This window comes from Balearica regulorum, chromosome 6, assembly GCF_011004875.1.
Source record: "Balearica regulorum gibbericeps isolate bBalReg1 chromosome 6, bBalReg1.pri, whole genome shotgun sequence".
NCBI lineage: Eukaryota > Metazoa > Chordata > Aves > Gruiformes > Gruidae > Balearica > Balearica regulorum.
In genome coordinates, this window is record NC_046189.1 from 8,693,461 (window position 1) to 8,715,693 (window position 22,233).

Sequence of the window (22,233 nt, forward strand, 5' to 3'; positions counted from 1 at the left end):
TGTTTGCTAACAGTTTGAATACAGATATTTCCTAGACTGCAAATACAGTTAATATTCATGAAAAATTTATTTAAAGCATGAAGCACACGTATTTCAATTCTATCCATGTATACAAATACACGATATATTTTATATAATATTTAGAAAAAATAGATTTAGGACTTTTAATCTGCTGTATGCTACTGAGATCTATATCTTCACATCCTTGGAAATCAGTACCTCTGACTTTATAATTTCTTAACCTGATTCCTACTTAACAGCGCACTATTAGATCACATCACTGTATGCTACACATCTGCAGTTACCACAGGGTTAAGCCTGATGGAGTAGAAAATACTTTCCAAATCAGAAAGCCTTTACAGTGTACTGTACATGTTGCAGGGACTCTTCAAATTGCTTCCAGACAGTGCTTTTTTTATAATTCATCACAAAACCACGTTCATTACTTCAGTGCAGCTTTAGATGAGAAGTGCATGCCTAAGTTAACTGTTGCCCAAACTGCTGAAGGAAAATTCAGATACAAGTTCGGATAAAGCATTAAGGAGGTCAGGATGGGAATTCTGAAAGTCCTCCTGCCACTTTTACACTCCACTCTCACTGTCTGTAGGAACTGTACGTCTTAATTTCTGGTGGTTATTTTTTTCTCAGTAAGCTAATCAGAATGTGAGTAGCAGTGCTGCAGCTGATGCACAAACTGAACAAAACCAAAATCACTGACTGCTACCAGGTGCTCAGAAGGGCAAGTGAAGAGTAGCAAGAGAGGACCAGACAGACACTACAAATGTTTTTGTTGTTCCTGTTATGGTTCCTTCATTACTGTTGTACCAGGTCTGAGATGACTGAATTTTCCTTCTACTTTTATAAAGTAATACTCCAGATCTTCATGGGAGCCTTGAAGCTTCCCCTCCACCAGCCCCTAAGAACTCTAGCTGGTGCTACCACAAAGTGGTAACATATGGCATTTCTGCAAAGCCATAACCTGGAACTACTGCTGAGACCCAGCAGAAGGGGAGTCAGACCCACAATATTGATTTCCTTCCATATAGTTTCCACTACATAATACATAGATAAGTCTTTGTCTAGCATACCAAAGCGATGCTCCATGCAGCTTTTCATATACTGAGGGAAAGGTGACCTTTTACTCATCTCTAGAGTATATATGGAAACATGAGCTAAGGCAAAGTGCCAGGCATCGGAAAAAAAAACCCTGAGACCGCTACCCATATGGGTTTTCAATGTGTTACATCAAAGGCACATAATTTACAGTTTAAGTCTGAGAGTTAAATTGCTAATACCTAGTATATAAGCAGGGAACTAAAGTAATTTACAAGTGCCTTTTTAAACTTTTTCTTCTGATGGCTATAAAGTTAGTTGTCAGCAAATTTCACACAGTAAGCAAATAGCATTACAAGGCTGCAACAGTTCCCATACTCCTGTCAAGGGGGTGGGGGGAAGCACAGCTTCTCTGGGATTTGGCCTTGTTTGCCACTGCATTCCCCTCTCTGCTCTCCACATTTCTAATTTTACAGTATGTAATTTTCTTACCCTGCAGGGGTGGAGCACTTATTAAACTCATCCACCCCAAAAAGATATTTTAAAATATCTATTAAATGTCACTTTTCCAGGGATGTTCAGAGAAATACGTTATTGTTTGACCCACTGTGAAACTAGAACCCTAAATACAGGCAAAATTGTTGTTTTTTTAACTTAATCTAAACAGAGCAATTGTACCTCAGACTTTTAGGAAGTGTATTTTGTTTACTTACAAGTTTATTAAAGGTCTGGCATGGGGGAACACAACATTTGGCCACTGTGAGCCTTCAGACTCACATTCAAAACAGCATAACATGGTTTTACAACACTATAGAACTCTGGGGGAGAGAGTGTTTGGTTTTTGTGTGTTGTTTTGGGTTTTTATTAAAACTATAAATCAACACTGTCAGCATTTCAGGTGCTTTGGGGTAGGGTTTTTTTGTCTATACATCCCCTTACAAGTTCTTTTGTACTTTTTCATCAGTGTAACTCTCTAAATAGTTTTAGATTCTTCCCCACATTTTATTACGCATTTTCATGCCTAATGCTTTTAGAAGCCACAAAAGCTGCATTCCTGATGCAGCAGTCATTGCATAAATACACAGGGAGCTATGCAGCCCCTTCCCAATACTCAGAGGTACTCTGGGAAGTTTTCAAAGAATGGAAGCTCAGTGTTCAACTATAGTTGAATTTGAGTAGGAATACCTTACTATACAGCTGTGAAAAATCTTCCTCATAAAACCCAGTGGAATTCAGAAATTATTTAGAATAGTCATCTATTTTTTAAAAAAAAAGTAATTTTTTAGAATGAAATTTCCCCAAACCAAACTTGATTTCTATCATATTTTATAGGAGTTTTCATAAAACAATAGGTTAGAGAATGCAAAAACCATGCTTATAGCCTCACAAATGCAAGAGAAATGGTTAAGTGAAAAAAATACATTTTTAAAAATGATAACAAAGTTGCTCTTCTATTTTCCCATTTATTATTTGGTCTTAAACTCAAATTTCTTCTTTTTCACAAGTCTCTTCCCTTTTCTCCTCTGCTACATAACTTAGCAAAGAGTCCAAACTACCTGATGAGAATTACAGCTAAGAAAAAACCCACACATCTGTGCAGCATGGAAAAGCCTCAATCCCACAGTGACTTACTGCAATGGTTTAAATGCCTGTGAGTTAGAATTCCGATGGGGGGAGAGAGACAGAATAAAAGAACCTGAATTCAAACTTTGTGAGCATGAAGTTTGAGATTTTCTGTTCTATATAGAAGAAATACAGAACTAATTCATACAAGTCCAACCCTACAAACTTTCTAGCAGGCAAAAGTTGCAAGCATTATATGAGTGACGTTACAAAGGAGACTCCTTCATTCTTCCTAACTTTAAATTACAGTTTCTGTGGAAGCCATAAGGACCTATAACCATACACCAAAAGCCAGATTCACTAAAGCAGCTAGGCTCAAGTGTAGTTGCTACCATTCTTTTATCATTCAAGATAGCATCTCTGTCTGAAAGCCAAGAAGCCACAGCAGAATTCATGTTAAGAAAACAGACTTCAAAGGCTTATGCAAACAATGCGTGCAAGCTTTACTTACTGCTTTCAGAATTAATAAAACAGTCTTTCTTAGATATTGCTCGTATAAAATGCCCAATTGTCTTTATAACTTACAAAATTGTATATAAGCAGGTATGTCAATTTGATCTAGTATATTCCACTTGTAAAATTATTTGTGTTAGATAAATGCAGTTCAGCAATGCCACACAGGCCTACATGGAGAAGTAGACATGTGGCTCAAATAAAAGAGGCTTTTTAGATCAGTATTTCAAAAATTGGTCACTGTTGGCACATCCAAAAATATTGTTACTAGTTACTGATTATATCCAGTTTTATAACCTTAGTGTTCTTTCAAAATACTGATTTACCAGCCCTAGAGGTATAATGAATTCACCTGTGGGATTTTGGTGTGTCACACCCCTGATTCACAAGCTTCAGGTGTTATCCTGCAAGAGCCTCCATTTCCAGAAACTTTATTAGGGAGAAAAACCCTACAAAAACACAACCCAAACCCCAAAGATTTATCAAGCACTTAGAGGACTATGCATAAAGAAAAGCCCATCTAATCAAGTCCTTGCCGGACACGTCCATGTTGTAAAACTTCTATGTTAAACAGCGGTAACTGACATCTCTGATGAGTGTTAATGCAAAGCAAGGAAGCAATCTTACATTTTGACCCTATGGCTATTGTTTGTTTCACTGTATAATCCCATAGTGCCATAGTAGCTGGATTAGTATCTCTGGGTCAGAGCTGACCACTATGTGGAAGATAAGGAAAAATATTTGGAGGTATCTTTGAGATTCAAAAAAAATAAAATCACAAAATTATTTTGCCCATCACAAGAAAGCTTATTCTTTTATGACTCCAGCAGAACAAAACCTAAAAAATTAAAGGCTAAGTGCTATTTATGATCAATACATTTCCACAAACAGCACCATACATCTACTCATATAGAGAATGAAGACAGCCAATGCCATGATTCAAGTTCCTGTAATTTCCTTTTCCTTTCTCACATTTTGATTTCCAGAGTTTTATCCCTCCTTGATGAAAAAGATAATTTACTTTATGAAAAACAAAAATAAATCCCAAACCTATAGCTGACATTTCCCTTAAACTTTCACTGCTACTTTACAAAAACAAGCTTCAAAGTTAGACAAACAAGAGACCTTAAGAACTACCCATTTCTAACCTTGGTTCAGAATAAAGATAGACAAGGCCAGAATTGATATTTTCAGATATAACATCTTGACTTGTTGGTGGCAACATCACCCACATTCCCCTGGATTTCTGGAATCTAGAGGATTTGGTAATCTTTACCAAGTGGTCCAGCCCCAACATGTAAGTGGAAATCCCACAGAAAACATAGAATCTTGCAGACAAGCTCTCCATGGTTATTTCAACAAGACAAAAGGAAAGATTTTAGTAATTTCTGTTACCACTCTAGTTAATATCTATCAATCTACATTTTTTTCTGGAAAATATATGCAGAAAAGGTTTGAAACTGCAGATCCTTATTCTATCACAAATAAACTCTATGAAGGTAAACATTTCAAAAATTTGGTTAATATATAGATGATCAGGTGTTGGGGTGGTTTTTGGGGTTTTTTTTTTGGTTTTGTTTTAAGGTAAGCAAAGTACATAAGCAATGAAGCTAGTTTAATCACTTCTCAGGAACAAAAAGGGATCAACTCCCCTACTCAGCAATTACATCACTTCGTTCTTTCCTTTAAGATTTTATACATTTAGGAGTCCAGGTCAGAGACAGCATATTCAAAAATTATTTCCTTAAGCCCTACATGGAGGCTACAACTCACCTACAATGAATCTCCAGCTGACATAGCTGCATCCTCCCACAGAAGGTTTCTCCTTCTAACTGCTTATGGACAGGCTACAAAGCCTGGCACAGTTTTTTCAACTCCACCTAGTCCCACCTGGTTTGTAAATTAACCTGCTAACAACGTTGATGATTCACAGCTGTCATTGAGATTTCTTTTTTTGCTAACAGGTGAGCATCCATTTCTTGGCAACTGCACCAAATAATTGCAGAAATGTAATTAGCTGCAGATGTAAAGCCAGCTTTTTTATTAACATTGTGCTATAACAGGTTGTTGTATCTTTTTTAAAGCTTTCTTAGCATTTTTAGTTATTCTTAAGATGACACAGCATTCAGGCACAGGTTTGTTAAGAAATTAACCTATTGGAAAAAATAACCTCTCAAGTAACTGCAGTTCCTCTACTGTTTAAAAAAGACCAGATTTTAACAGGTTGGGATTTAGCATAAAAAGCCTCATTTCATAGTGGAACACATGAAATTCAATGCTGGTTGTGATAGTGAAATGCAGCTTTTTATTTTTAAGATAATGTTCAGATACTTATTTTTAACCACTTTTGAGAGCTGTTTTTGTTTAGCAGTGCTCCCGATCGGTGACTCTTCTCCTTCACCCACCCCATGGAAGTGAAAGCCAGAAGAATACAGTAGGTACCACAGATACAGAAAGTGCCCTTGGATTCACTCAGTGAAGTTATATAGCAACAATTTGTTAAATGTGTTTAAATATTTAATTTTAACTGGAAAAGAAAAACAAAGCCAAATGAATTTTAACAATGTAAGGAAGGTAAGCCTTTACAGAAATTGAGTTCTAGCCATTCCAGAAGCTGGCAGCATTAAGCATCAGTAACTCGGCCTCTTTAATAGCATTTCTATTGCGCACTCTGATGGAGACTTAAATATTTTAAGAATAAAATAAGAATCACAAAATATTTCTGCTACTTACTGCATACAAGCTGTCCTTTAGAATAAAGACTCTCTCAGATCCAGCCTTTTTCACCAAAATAATAGTTCTTTCTTGCCAAGTTGATCAAATCTGTTGATAAAAGTAGACTTTCCAGTTACAACATTATATTAAAAAAACTACACATTTTGTCTTCAAACAACTGAGGCTTCCTTTCCATGATGACAGACATGTTTATGCACAGAGGACAACTTTTCAGAATTTGTATCTGGAGACCTGCTGCATTTATACCACAATGAACCCATCATTGCAATAGCCAAACCTTTACCATAGCAGATAGAAATTATGTTTTACATGCAACGCTGTATTATCTTAAATCTGGTTTTATTTGACAGCATTCTGTTTGACATGGGGGCAGGACAGTCCAGCAACTAAGGCTGGGCTATGGCCAGAAACAGTAAAGGGACTAAAACACAAACCTTCTGGGAAATGAAACTGTGGCCAAAGACGCAGTTATAGCCTGACTGCCCACAAAGACCCAGGCAGCTTTTACAAAAGGCTGGGTGGCTGGTACAGCCTGAACAACTACACGTAGTGCAATGGCACTCATGCTGCACTCAAAACCTGAACAAAACTGAAATAGACATTTCTCATATTATAAACTCTTTCAGAGGGGAAAAAAAGCGCATTCAACAAACAGGACTTTGTTGTCTAAATGTCTTTAAGATCTGCCCTTACGCATCTTACATGAATCTTAAGATGGATAAATACCTCTAATAACCTAGATTTAACCATCCTATGATTCAAAATCTCAGCTAATGACTTTGCTTATCTGTCTGCCAAAGTATGAAAGTTACGAAAAATACAAACATTTAGAAAAATACAAATAAAATGTAATAAATTATCAAATACCACCAGATTAATTTTTACTTTTTTACAAGAAATCAAGTTTTTTTGAGAGTAAACTTTTTTAGAGTAAAATACAAGGTATTTTAAGCTGAGATACAGTTTATGGAAGCTCTGAACTGAAACATGATACTGGGTGGACTGGACAAAGCTGTCTTACCGAAGGATAGTACTGAAATTCATTACGTCCCCAAAATGTGGGAAGCCAATGCTGATGCAATAGCTTCCTAGTTACAGAAATCTGGTAGGGATGGACCCACAGCCCCCAAGGTAACAGCTGTCCTTGTGGGGAAAAAACTATTTGTTCCAGTTCTCAGTGCCACAGCTTTGGCTAGTCTTGTTATCTGCACTGAAGTAGTACACATAAAGAAACATTATTTTCTGTAACTTTCAATTAAGGGTTATTATTGGAAACACTATATGAGAACTAACTCTCAATCTTACATCTACTATATTCCTGGTAGTTTTTCTGTGCCTTAAAAACACTTATGTCCTGGCTTTACTCAGACCGTTCTTTTTACAAACAGATCACTATCTTCCCGCTGTGTAACACAGAGATTTTGTGATCAAATAGTTCCACATATCAGCATAGACAAATTTCTTCTCCAAAATAAAATCTCTGCAAACTGATAAACTAAATCAGACTGAACATGGGAGCAATCTATGGAGTGCCAAGCAAAGGTCACACTGCATAGCCAGGAGACACCTCACTCTGTTTGCTAGCTGCTCAGAGCACTAACTTGTCAAACAGAAATATGTAACAGGGAAAATGAAATTAACTGCCACACAAAGAACTTAGTAGGAAGCGCAGATTTAGTCAACTAACTTAATTTATGCTAAACAGAATTCCCTCATGGTCTTACAACTGAACTGCAGAAAAATCACTGTTCTGCAACTAAAGTGAATGGAAAACTGTTAAGAAAGCCAGGATTGGACACGACTTGTGAGTCACTACAGAGCTATCCAAAGGAATACAGAGGTCATCCACTCGCTAGAACGTGGGCTGAAACAGTCACTGATTTATTTTCCAAGAATCCCAATAAGAGGCACTCTCAGGGGAGCACAAGTCAAAAGACTTTGGCATGATCGCAGCTACAAAGATGACTACAGTTAAGAAATTCTGGCAAATGTTAATGGCTACAGTAGTAAGTTGATGCTATACTCAGAAACCTTTGAGAATGCAAGCACTGATAGGGAAGCAAGACATTACAATGGCATAACTGGTATGAGAGTTTGAGAGTACTAAATGTGCTTATTAATTGATCTATTCCTATGCATGCTTATCAAAGAAAAGATCTAGATTTAGCATTTGGGATTCGTTTTACAATTTCAGTATTTGCAGGTAGCTTTGGACATCCCTCTCTGAATTACAGGATTAGTGGGTATTCCTTGCTAGGAAGGGACAGAAGTAGTGTTATGTTTAGTGCTGTACTCAGAGTTTACCTACTCCTCTCATTCCACAGAAGCGGTGAATTCCAATTACTGCTTTCAGACTAGTGAACAAGACAGACATCTAGGACTAATCAATGAAACAAAAAATGTAGAATATAAAATTTGGTAACATTAAAATCCAGCCTTTCTGCTTTAGGTTATGGAACAGCCTGAACTTGGTTAAATGCAACAATTTATAATTTAATATATTATTAATAAAAAATTAAACAAAAAAAAAAATCTACCTCTAAGTCTCTAGATGATTTAACTTAATTACACAATATGCTAAAATGCAATTAAACTAAAACACAAAACTTTGGCTAGCTACTACTTTCATCTTCCATAATTTACAACGGAAGCATTTAATCTGCCTGGCAGAGGCATGTTTTCTTTACCAGTATCCCTAGAAGTCACCAAATTCAGACTATTTCTAAGTCATGCAGAACTCCTGTTCTTTGAGCCCTTTGAAGATGATTTTGTGTGCGGCCCAGGCACTTTAATAATAGGGAGATACAGCTCTGGCAGCTCTACTAATTATACCTGTAACACATGGAACTGCATATTAAAGAAACTCTGAAATCAACTGGTTAGAACTAGTAGAAATTACCTTACATAACACTAAAAAGCAGTGGTCCATATAGAATTAAATATGTAAGAAATACAGTTTTAAATGAGTTGAGAAAGGCAACAGAAATACAGGGCCTCAATCTTTTTTGATTTTTAAGTGATCAAAGGTTGAAGAAAAAATCCTGCAGTTTGGGTGGTACAAGCTAATTACACACAGAAGTCCAGATTGAAAGCGATTAAGTCTTTAATTCCATGAATCATAGAACAGTTTGCAGTTGGAACGGACGTTTAAAGGTCATCTAGTCCAACCCCCCTGCAATGAGCAGACATCTTCAACTAGACCAGGTTGCTCAGAGCCCTGTCCAGCCTGACCTTGAATGTTTCCAGGGATGGGGCACCTACCACCTCTCTGGGCAACCTGTTCCTGTGTTTCACCAGCCTCATTGTAAAAGATTTCTTCCTTATATCTAGTCTAAATCTACCCTCTTTTAGTTTAAAAAACTATTACCCCTTGTCCTATCACAACAAGCCCTGCTAAAAAGTTTGTCCCCAAGTCACCTTTCGTCAGTTGATTTTGTCACACTCCTGTCTGCCCCAAATTCATCATGGGCATTATTTTTGTGCATATGGGTTATTTGCCTGTTTTATCATCTGTAAGTAGAAAGAACCAGAACCATGATTTGCTTTCACTTACTTCTTTGAAACCCTTCTGAATTCAGTAGTATTTTTTTGGTGTTGCTAAAGGGAGGGCTGGGCCACAGTAGCCATGGTAAAGGTCACCAAGCTTTGACTGAGAATTTCTTGGTGCCTACACTGCTTCACAGACTGCTAGCTCTCTGGTTACTTCAGATGCCTGTCTTATCACTGATTATTGGTTGACAAAGGTTCTAACTCAAATGTAAAAAATTAAAATAAAATCAAAGATAAGTTATGACTAGGCTAGCCTCCCATGACTGAAACTTCATGTTTAAGCATTAAAGCAGAGGAGGCATTTTGCAGCCACAACCATTTTTCCTTTGTATGATAACATACGTCACCACCTTCTAGCATTTTTAATGGTGTATGTATTTTAAATGGGGAAAGTAATCACAAAACTGTATAAAATCATTATGCCAGATGTTGATGTAGTAGAAGAGGAATCCCAGAGATATAATAGACTGGAAGCCACAGTTCATCTAGGAAGCCAACCTGGAAAACATGACTAGTGCTGTGGGTAATGTTGGAGTTCAAACATCTGTCTTTTCTTTCACAAAGAAAAAACCCACACCCTGGAATTTTTTAGAGCTACATATATCAGTGCATGCTCTGAAAATGCTGTGAACTTCTATGTGCTATTTTCTGTCTGCTTTTTAAGTAACCTCACTTTGAGTGTAGACATGGCCCTTCATTTTTGTCTAGAAAATATGAACAATACGATTTTAGTTAGAAATGTGCAGTTTTGAAAATATTATCCTGTGTTTTGCATCAACTGTCCACACCAAGATGGGAAATATTAATCATTGTAGCAGTCTGCTGCACACAAATAGATTCATTTAACAGATGTAAGATTTAAGTAAAACTCTGCGCTCATGATGAAAAATTTGGAGTAAATCCAGTACAAGGAAAATAAAGCACAAAACTTATAAAAGGAGGAAATGTGAGAACGCAGCGTCCTAAACATCCTTCTCATTCCTGCCTTCTTAGAAGGACACCATGTTGGGCAACCTAGGGGAAGGAGGAAGAACTCTGCTCCCTGAGGAAAAAATGGGGAGCAAGAGAGTCATTAGCTCTCACCTTGGAAAGCTGAGTCCTGCTCAGTCATTAATTGCACACAAGAAGAAAGAGTGTGTCTGAAAATCCTAGACAACAGCATAGTGCCTATAAAGGGGCATTCTTCTGTCCGACTTCCACCGGTGATTAGATTTATGATCCAAGAGACAAGTCGTTCACTTGCATGAAAGTCAAAAGGATTATTTTTTTTTTTTAAACACGATGCAAAAATCTATAGAAATAGCTAGAAAGTTCTTAAACTTCAATAGGATTTGGATCGGTGTCGTTGAATTAGCAGACAACAAAATGCATTGTACAGTGTACCTTTTTCTCTGGATAAAGTACACAAAAAAACCACATAAATGAGAGCTCTTCAGTTTTTTAGTTAATCAAGACAAAAATCCTTACAGAAAGACGATTCCTTTCAGTGATCAACGTATTACCTCATCTCTCAAAGCATTATTAAAATACCATTCCCATAAGGTCAGTTGGTCTTACTACCACCAAGCAGGAAAATTTGAGTAAATGGAGTATTTAATTTGCAGTCTTACTACACAGCTAGAAATACACTAGCAGGTTGTAATTCTTCAAGGATAATAAGCCATAATACATACTGTGGCTACTTTTTGGTTTCTATGTATTTCTAAAATAGACCAGTATTTCCATTTTTTAACCAAGTTATTACAGCTTTAACATATGTTGTGTTACTGCTGTCAGAATCTGCTTAAACAACTGATAACTTAATTTTATTTTGTGGAAGGACTTAGAAGTACCAGTCAGAGAGTATGTTATAACAGCATTATGGTGAGAACAGGAAACAGTAAGAGGGAGTGCGTGCGACAGGCAAGACTGCACATCACAGACAAAACTACAAGGTCATAAGCAGATAGGGTAATAAGCAATATAAAGTCAGAGTTAATCTGGCTAAATATTGTTGGGTATTTGGAGGTATCTCTGGGTTGACAAGCGTTATAAGGATGGCCAGCAGGTGGGGTTTTTGGGTTTGCTTTGTATGTGTTGGTTTTTCTTTTGCTTTGTTTTGAAAGGAAGCTTTCATGAACAACAGGCTTCAGGAAAAGCACAGAGCTTGCTGCAAAAAAAAAGTAGTCAAGTTGTACATATCTGGTAGCAAAGAGATGTGGTGAGCTAGAAAAACATTAGTTAACAAATAAGTAAGGGATTGGATCATCAGACATATTTAAAGTGGAGATAAGATTTTATTAATAATCCTAAATGTAAAGATTAGAGCTTGTTGTAACTTTCCTTTCATTAATAAAACTTAGTTGAGACAAAATTCCTATTCAGTAGAAGCATCTGAACTACAAGTTAAATAGGAAAATGAAGAGCAGTTAAAACATCTTCCACTTTCAAGTAAGCAGAAAGCACCAGAAATATGAACTGGAAAAATGCAATCCTGTACATGTGTACATGAATAGAAAACACCAGGTTCTCTAGGACAACCTCAGAAACCAAATAATGGTAGTAAACTTTCACTACAAACACACTTTCAAGGTCACACATTTATTTCCACTCTTGGAGAACAGACATCAAACATGCTAATTCCTGACAGAAATAGGAATGTTTGTATTTATTTTTAAAAGAGTTACAATATTTCTGCTCACACTTTTAAGAAAAAAAAAAGTTCTAAACCATTACTATGTATCAAAGCATCAAAGTTGTTATGGCACTGCACACTAAGGTTACAAGTTTCTAAACAACTCTCTTTGTACACCTGCAACAACTCTGTCAGAATTGCTTTACCATGTCTTTACTACTATAATAATAATTGCTTAATATAATTATTAAAGTCATTGCTTTCTTGTCACAGGAATAGCTTATGAAACAGTGCATGAAATATAATTTCCAAATGGACAATACAAATATCTAGACCCTCTCTTATTCATAGACTGCATATTCCAACCTAGAAACTAATTTGGAAAAGGGAGTGTCAGAGGAAACATCTTCACTGATTAGAAATGAATTAAATTAGTTCTGTGAAATGGAGTACAAGTAGGATTAATGTGGAGACAAACATTCCAGAAGCAATCTCTAAACACTTTGCTTGCAGAAAAGCAGACTTATGGATGCAAGACAAATTGTGCTGTCATTGATTTGAGTATGCAAAATGCATGTAACTATGTCCATAGCATGATATACACTTGTTTCCTCCTTTTTTATTTATATAGATATATATTATATATAAATATATATATATTATTATTAGATAAATAATGTTTCAAAGTTTTAACCACAGAGTTGCCATATGTCTGGACATGAACACAGGTAATACTAAAATTTGGGGAGCGATTATAGTAGCTCTGAAGTGGTTTATGTTTTGTTCTTACTATTATAACTGAGCTGCGCAATATGTAAGTACAAATCATTTTCCCTGTTGCAAAGAGCCTATGAACATAAAATTAAAGTGACTAGAAATAATTGCCTCTGTACAAAACCAGTTATGGATAGCATGGTTACTATCTTTTAAGTTAGTGTATACACATAATACATGTACCAATATTTCTGAAATGTAGGAAACAAAAATATATCCAGACCTACCTATAATATATCAGAAGTAAGCAGGCTTGGGTCTAAAGAGCAGCATTCAGTGCTACTTCAAGTGTGACCTGGGTTAAGGAACACATCTTTTTTGACAGAACTAGAATCAAACAAGGGGTTTTCCAAGCATTTAGCTTTCTGTCCTTTAACAAAGATTGATATTTTCAGATTTTAGACTGTCATGTTTGGAAGTAGGTTCTCCATAATGTGTTGTCAGGGTTGAAATCCTCCCCTACTAGAACCAGAGTAAGGACTTCCAAAATCCAAATCTTCCTTCAGAATCCAATATTGAGGAACAAAGTAAAGAAGGCCCTTTTTAAAAGGCACAGTACATATATATTGATAGACCTCAACCAGTTATTTCCACTCAGAAATAACTCAGACCTTGGGGTTAAAATGCATAGTTCTATGAAAAATATCAGCTGCTTGGTAAGGTTAAAAAGAAGATAGAATATTAAGAAAACAAATGTTTATGCAAAGTGGTAGAACCTGACAAGCATTGCCAGAGGTGCAGAACAGTCCCCGTCTGAGAAACAAATACAGAGACTTTTTGCTTGAAAAGAGATAATCTGAAAAAGCAATAAGGACAGTGATAGTAAAGTATAGAGATGGGAATTAGTAGTCTTTCTTTAAAATAAGAGAATAAGAGGAAAGCAAATTACCAAGAGGCATGCTCAAAACGAATTGAAAGAGATACCTTTACACAGAGGTAAGTTTTAAGTTAAGTTGTGGAAGTCATTGCTGCCGGATGCCACAGAGGTAAAAAGCTTATGTGATTTCAAAATGCAATTGTATAAATTGATAGTAGAAAAAAACCCACTAAGATCTATTAAACACCAAGATACCTTCCATCACACTTAATTTTAAGCATTTAAATGAGATTTTATACACATATATATATATATATAAATCCCATGATCTTGCTTGTCATATGTTCCTCTATGACCAGAGACAAACAGGAACCTCTAGAATGCAATTCAAATCACATATAGGCTTTGCTTAGGTTAATGACTCCAAACCAGCTTCTATACTTCCCTCAAAACTGAGGGTCCCAGGCAAGGAATAGCATCCCTAACCCTGAACTCTGACTCTCTTTTTATGTATAAAGGCCATTCCTTTAACAGCCGTACTGGCAGAACATGCTGGCACCAGGATTCGTATCACCGTGGCCATTAAAAGTAGAGCTAGCCAGTATTAGCTTCCATAACAGAGTAACATTTCCCTGGCAAGGTTATGCCAAAAGCTCCTTCAGTCCATGGATCACAAGCAGCCAAGAATTCACTACAATCCTCCTGAAGGTGAAACACAGAATCTCACTCAGAAATCAGTTTACGTCACTAGCCTCAAAACATATTCAAATTCCCTTTTCCCCCACATACATACTTCAACAGGTTGAACTTGCATCATTTTTGTTATTCATTACATCAAGAACTTTTATTAACTTACAATAATGACTACTTATTTCTTTAAGTTATAAGGCATCTTGGTAAAGCTAACACAATTATTTTAGTCTGCGTTTTGTAATTAGTGTCTAGTGAAAATAATTTGCCTGTAAACAATTAGCACAGCACAAGTGCAAAATCTCTGAAGGTTTCCCTAGGCTGCAATTCTAGATTAGTTACAGCAGCTGCAGGTAAGATACATCTAGAACTGGCTACATTACAACAGTTGGTTTTAACTGACAATGTGCAGTCTTAGAGAAATGGCTCTTCTTTTGTTAATACAATTTACTAAATTTTATTTTAATAAAATACTTGCTGAAAAAGTAATCTTTTAATAAAAAAGTGAGTTTTGTAGCATTTAACCAGTATCAAATATTTATTGCATTTTGCAAAAAAACCAACCCCGCTGTCATCCTTATGCAGCAGGATTTTTCAGCTTGCTACTCATTAGTAATTTTTCGAAAACAAAGTTGGATAGACTCTTGTGACAAACACATATATTACTAAAACAACTCGGTCCTTAACTATAATGTTTTGCTGTACACTATAAAAGTGAAAGATCTTAGAATTATGAAAGATATTAATAGTCCTATTCAGAATGACAGGAGTATGGAAATTAAAAACATGTAAAAAAGAAAGAAAATTATTTTTGGCATACGTCATCTCCTTGCATGTACCTATCTATGCACGCTAAAGACGGATAAAAACATACTAAGATGGGGCAGAGAGCCCCACATGCCTCAGCACAGAACACCAAGCAATCCTGAAGAGCTGAAAAGGTCTTTGGAATTAAGCAGTTGGGAAACCCCCAGGCTACTGAAATTTGTGACGGTGACAATTTGGCATGCTAGCCAGACTCTTTGCAGAGAAATTTTCATCTCAAACCCTCTCAACTTATTTAAATGCAAGCTCCTCAGAAAAAAATTCAGACTACTGGGCGCAAATACCTAAGCAGGGCCCATCTGTTTCAACAAAAGAAATGATAACCAGTCAGGAAGACTCCAAATGATGTAAACTGAAACATCTCTCTCTCCTGTTTGCTATAGCTAAAAAACATTGTGTAATTATTTCATAGCTAGTCAGCTCCTTTTTTTCTTTTTTAATTCCTTCTAAAAGATTGAATTGCTTCATTTGCACACTTTCAAACAATGAAGTATCACAATTTTAGCGAAAATTGTAATGTTATGTTTTCGCAACATCTAAAAAAACCCCAAATACTAAGTAAGCTGTCTTTTGCATGGTAAAAAGCTTTTCATCTTTGGTTTGTTCGGATCATGATGACCCATCAGCTGTACAGGTGTCCCTTATGAGTATCCACTGTCTGCTGGAAGCTAATCTACTGAAACCATAAACCATATATTGAATAATATTGAACAAGTTTGCAATTGTACTGGGGACAAGAGGTATATAATGGTAACAGCAGTCTGAGTTCAATGTCTGTTTAGAAAGAGCATTTACATTAAAGATGATTACAAGTGGAAACACATGAAAAGTCTTGTCTGTGTAACATATTTGCTTTGCAATAATTGTATACAATAGATTAAAAATAAACAATAATTATAGTTCATTAATACTTTTTTCAACCAGCTGATCTAAATAAATCTAGAGCTTTGTACAAATAAATTAGCACACATTTAAACTTATTTAGTTACTGGAATCAAAACAGTGAATAATTAAGAGAAAGCCTGTAAGAAATTGAAAATAATTGTGTTCAGGAGAGCACAGAAAATGTCCTGGTTTCTCTTCATGCTCCCAGTATTCTATAAAGCCAGATACCACTTTCCAATCTGGTTCAGAAATTTATTGTAATGATTGCATTTCAATAGAACTTTTCATCTGTAGTTCAGTTGCCGGTGATCTCAGCTCACCAGAGTATGTTGTCACCATTTTGAGATGATGAGGCACTTCCTCAGCCTCTGGAGCAGAGGGACACACAGATGTGCCCTTCCAAGCTTGTTAGCACAGACCAACACTGACATCTGGTGCCAGCAGAGCCATTTTACATTGGGCAAAGATTCAACTTTACAGCTCACAGCTTTAGGGGGCTGTACTAGGTGATCTCCAGAGGTCATCCCAATGATTCTGTGAAGAGTTGCTAGTTTGACACTAAGATAAATCAGCAGCACCTATTCAGCACCAAACCACATCAGAGTTTGACTATAGGGAAGAAAAAGGAAACAATAAAAATACCAAGGATATACTTAAAAGCCAGGAGAAGAAAGTGAGAGTACAGTCACAGTACTTTTTCCAAAATGGTGGTATTGGTTGTTGTATCAAAATAATTTTAGCTGCTTCTAAAACAGGGAGTTCACTATTTTTGGGAGAACAGTATTAGAATTATCTTTGCCAGGATGTGCAGAGCTTGCACACTAGAAAAACACAAGAGTTTCTGAATTCTGTATTCTGAATGTAAGTGCTCAAACTGTGGCTGGCATGACCTTACTACCTTCTGTGAACTGCTACAACCACTACATGCCCCATTTTATGGGCTGAAGAATCACCCTGTGCCAGGACTTTTGGCTACTTGCCCAGAACAAATTGCCCCTAGGCAATGGGGCATTCAGACAGATAGGGTTTGGGGTACAATTTTCATATGTAGAGGTAATGTCCATTTTCTTGCAGGCCACAGCCTATCACTACCAAGAATATCAAAGGCTGACAAACCAGAGAGGATGATCCCAACGGTAATGCAATGACTTTGTCGAACACTGTGAAGAACCAGTTACAACAGTGACTGTCTTAACTAATAAGGAACTAAACTTTTACACTGCACTTGGTTCTGCCACCAGCTGCTAGCTCAAATATGGCTGTGAAAGATGCACAAACCTGCCACAATTACAAGCCAAACTCACAATTCTCTCATGCAACTAGCCAACAGAGAACTATTTCCCAAGCGTAGCTGTTCCGTGCATCAAAACGCTTTGCAACATGTTCTCATTCCCATAAGGCACTCTGCAGCCAGCAGACTGTTGTAACAATATTATTTGCAAGAACAGACTTGGAAAAAAATGCCTTTTTATTATTGCATCTTTGTGCCAGTGCAGACAGTGTCCTAACTTACCAGATGTTTCTTATTTCTCTTTTTTCTCAACTGCACTTAGGCTTTTGGCATTTCTAGAATCTGAAGGTTTCAAACAAAGAGGTTTCTGTTACCTTAAGAAATCCAGTTTAACACTGCCTCAAAAATCCGTGATTATATTAGTAAAGCTTGATTGTGAGAAATGTACCAAGCCCCCATCCAAGGCGAACACTTCGGGTAACCCTTGTAACTCCACCTCCTTAAAAAACATGGAAACAGTAATAAGCTCTGCAAGTCCCATGAATGGAAAAGCATTCATTATGTGAAATGTTGAGGGTTTGGAAGGGACAGTTGTGCTTATGGGGGTTTTTTTGCCCTTTTTTTTTTTTTTAAATTGAAACAGTGAAAAATACTGAAATCCTGGAACTATGTAGGGCTCTATATTCTGCAGGGAAAAATACAGAAAAGAATATTGAGTATTTTGAATGCATGCGTAGGGAAGGGGGTGCAACAGCATGACACAACACATAAAATGAAATACACTTTGTCTTGTCAGTGCAAAGTGTTACAGATTAGTTTTCACTTCATCTTAACTGAGAAAGCAGGATCTTTAAGTACCACACTTACTTTAGAAGATGTATGACTGAAGTTTTAGATTTTCCTGCTCGCAAGAGATGCCAGTACATTTCAATTCTCTAATTCCTAACAAGCAGCAGCTTCTGCTGTAAGAAAACATGAGCAAGTATAGAAGGCACACAGTTTAAAGTACCTTATTTTACTAACTGCATTTGGAATTCAGTGTGCAGCCATTACGAGAATCACACTTGAATTATGGATGGTCTCTAAGCCCTATATTAGAAGTCCGCATCTACTTTTGAAAAATAATTTTAACTCAAAGAACGGAAAACAGTGAAACTCTCATTCTTGGGATCATAGATAAGACAATGAATTCACTGGAGGAGGGAAATTAAAGCAATCCAGGCACAGTAGCGAACTGTTGGGCAAGAAGCAATGGCAAATGAGAAAGTCCCCACAGCTACTGGAAAAGCTCACCATGCAGTCTACAATTTAAAATAATGGTACATTGCAGAGAAGACTCAATCTGTCCTCTTTGGTTTATTTTCTGTCCCGCTTCCAGATTTTCATCATCAGACTAAGAGCTTATTAAACCAAGATGGATCATTTGTTTTCTTATTTAATGACCTGCACTACAAACAGGCAGATGCAGCTGGCTGCTTTACCACTTGTCTAACTACAAAATGTTACATTTCAATACTCAGTACCAAAAAACCTAATCTTTTTGAATTATGACTTTACCTACTAACTGCTTATTGACTTTTATATCTTTAAACATAAATTATAAGAAATCCACATTGGTAACCTGGTTCCCTGTGATACAATCTTCTGGCATAGTGAAACAAAGCCTCCCTGTGGTTTCAAAACATTGCCTGACAATGAATAATATAACATTGAACTACAAATTCACATTTGTTTTTACATTCTTGCAATCTCACATTCATTTTTTTTCTCCTGACAGTATGTGTGGAAATTCAGGACCCACCATTACACAATTTTGGATTTGGGCACAGTCTCTCCAAAGTAAATAGTATCACGTCTGACTGTAGGACTTCCACGTAGCCGTTCCTGACTTCTTAAGGTCTCATTCATGTTGCCTTTTCTCCTTTTCCCCACCCTTCCCACAGTTAGGGCAACGTGGATTCCTAGTAGGTCCTTATAAATGCAAGTGTCTGGAAAACAACTGTAAGAAGTAGGAAGGGGTCTGCTTGGGTTATCCCACAGGCACTTCCAAAACATGCTCAGTTTTGGGGCCTGTCAGGGCCTAATTCTCAACTGTCTTCAAATTTCAAATAAAACAACTAGAAAAAAAAAAGTACAGTCTCTACCACAAGAGCTAAAAATGTAATGAATAGTAAATTGATCTTGCATGCAAGATCTGCATCTTTGAAGAATTCCCATTCACAGAAGCTGTCCAAGCTTGCTTGTGTGCAAGCCCTTCTCATTGCAGTAACAATAACACACACTTAACTACTCTAATAAATACTTGTTCACTCATCTTCTATCACCTTCTTAGGTCTGCTACAATACAAAAGGCTCCTTTCTTACCAGTGGTATGTGGAAAAAATTTTCACCTCTGTGTGACCTTTCCTATCCATCGCAGCTTGGAACCACCAAAGGTCCTTTGCAGGCTGGGCCAGCAGCCTCTGATGCCCACCGTAACAGGCACTCTCCCAGCTGGCACCCTCACGAAAGCTACAGCAAAGGTGGCAGGCATGGGCATGGCTCCAGGAGATGGCAGTTTTGGCAGCTACAGGTCTGTTCTCAGAGCAGAGACACAATGCCAGAGTGAAACTTTTGCCCTTCCTATTAGTCAATGGCATGAAAGCCTCACACCGAGGCATTCAGAACTCCTTAACAGGCTCTATGGAAGTAAGAGAGGCGTTGTTGCTCACTCTCTACTCTCTGCAGTGGGACAGCTGACTTCTGAATAAGAAGTTATTAAACAAGATACACAAGTGGTGTCTAAAAAAGTTTATAGGAACCATAGTAAGTATCCTGAGACCAACTTCAGTCTACTGTGCTCATTTTTTTAAGCACAGTTTTACCAATTTCAGTTAAACTTGACCTCAAATATAAACATTAAAATTGTTGGGTTTCCATGGAATTCACTGGGATGTGATTTTAGCCTGAGATTTAACACTTTAGTATCAACTGTTCCACACATTAATGTGTATGAAAACACACACATTAGTTTCTCAGCATTCTAGATGGGTTTTAGAGCAAGACAGCTCCACCTGTCACCCAGCTCTTAAAGTCCAAGAAGTGCTTGGAGTGCTTTTAAACCAACCTTGGATGCATTTGCAGAAGCCCCTAGCTGGCTTACGACTCTGCCAGAAGTTTGTGCTTTGTGCACCCAGGAATCTCAGACCAGGCCTCCAAGTGTGCATGCCCTAAATGCCGTATGATACCATGGGGATCATAAAAGAACAGCCAAACTCAAACCCAGTCACACTGACTTCAGAAGTTGACTGTATGCAGAGAAATTGTTCTTGCATCTCTACTACCTATATCATCTACCTTGCTCAGCCATACTTGTAAGTTAGACTCTCAAAATTTTTTTTTAGAGCTCTGCTGGTTCCTTAGCAGCCGCATAGCAGCGGCTATTTTCACTTTGGCTACTTCCTCAAATGCCTCCAAATATGCGCCTCCAAAACCTTCTCTCGACATATCCATGCATTCCCTGATGCACACTAGTTCAAGGGTAATTTGTTAAAGTGCGCACAAATCTACAAGAGATACCAGGGGAAACCAAGAGTCTGCTGCCCTTGCAAGCTTCAGACCCTTAAGTCAGAGGCACAGCATGCTCGCCAATGTAAAATATTGTTTTTAAAAAGCACCTTTTTATATGTAACCAAAAACAGGGGAGAAACAGACTTTTTTATTTTTCCCTACTTATGTGCAAATAAAATATCCTTACAGCTGCTTCAAGTAGTTTAGGAAGTGTAATAGCTGCAGAGACTTTTCTTGCTACTTTCCATGAAAATAGGTGGGCTGATGGTGGCAATGCATGTCACCTGACTGCTGATAGCAATGGAAAACTCATCTGCTGTGTGAGAGGTGTCTTGAATAGTAAGCTGCACAGCGGGGATGAAAGTCTGGAACGTATCCATGTCCGGAACGCTTTATTATATCCATGTGAACACAGTGACATGCAGAGAATAGCTAGAGTTGTCCTAGGTTTGATTTCCTAGATGGTCAGGGAAAGTATTTCTCTCCTTGCCTTTTTACAGCTGCCCTTTCTGAAAACAACAGATTTCTAGCATACTTCAAGAAATAAGACATACAACACTACATTTTCTGCCACTACCACTCATGCATTCCTCCTGCTTTACTTTCTGACATTTGACACAGAAGCCTGAAAAAAAAGAGTCTGAGTTTCATGTGGCATCTGTTGCAGAATATAAAAATTTAGTAAACAATGGATTTTTTCCCTTATTTGAACCATGTGTGTTCTGCTCTGTAATCTACCACAGATGGTACTTTTCTTGTTACATAGATATAGCATCCAATACTTTTAAGGAGTTATATGTGTGTGTTTTATGAAGAAAAAATATAATACCATGAATTCAAGCAAACATCTTTAAAACCAACTTGAAAGGTTAGTTTATAAGTTACAGGGAAGCACAAAGCTACCTGGCATTGATATATACACAGAAGGGCCATTAAGGACAACAGAACAACTATCTGACTATAGCGAGACAAGGCCAGACAAGTTCAGATGCCGATTCCTTTTGAGCATACTCAACATTTTTAAGTGTTCAGAGAAATGGTTCCACTTCTATTTTCCACATTAATTACCAGGCTGTTGATGATTTATTGGGTTTCAATTTAGAGCTTGGGGGGGGGGGGGACGACGGGGGACGACCATACCTTTCACACCTGTAAAAATACTGAAATTAATGGATGCCTAGAAGAGTGGGTCAGAAGGGAATATTTGAATGCAGATAAAAGACATTTCCTTTGGCCACAATAGGTTTTTTTTTTTATTAGATACATATTTTAGGTCCTTTATTCAAATCCTGCAAAGAGTTTAAAAGAGGCTTTAGACTAAAAATTGCTCAACTGGGTATTAGGAGATCTATGCGGTTCCTCTGGTGCAGGATTAAATTAATTAAGGGTGTAGATATATTTCAGAGAGGTACTACTTGGAAGTATATTGTTGTT

At 37.1% G+C, this 22,233-nt stretch overlaps 1 long non-coding RNA gene across 1 annotated transcript in view; it reads right to left on the reverse strand.

Moving 5' to 3' along the window:
- LOC142602323 (uncharacterized) overlaps positions 1-22,233 on the reverse strand; it is a 48,870-nt gene that overhangs the window by 18,678 nt on the left and 7,959 nt on the right. The window contains exon 3 of the long non-coding RNA XR_012836022.1: positions 5,863-5,952. This is a non-coding gene — a long non-coding RNA (uncharacterized LOC142602323). The remainder of the gene's footprint in view (positions 1-5,862; positions 5,953-22,233) is intronic.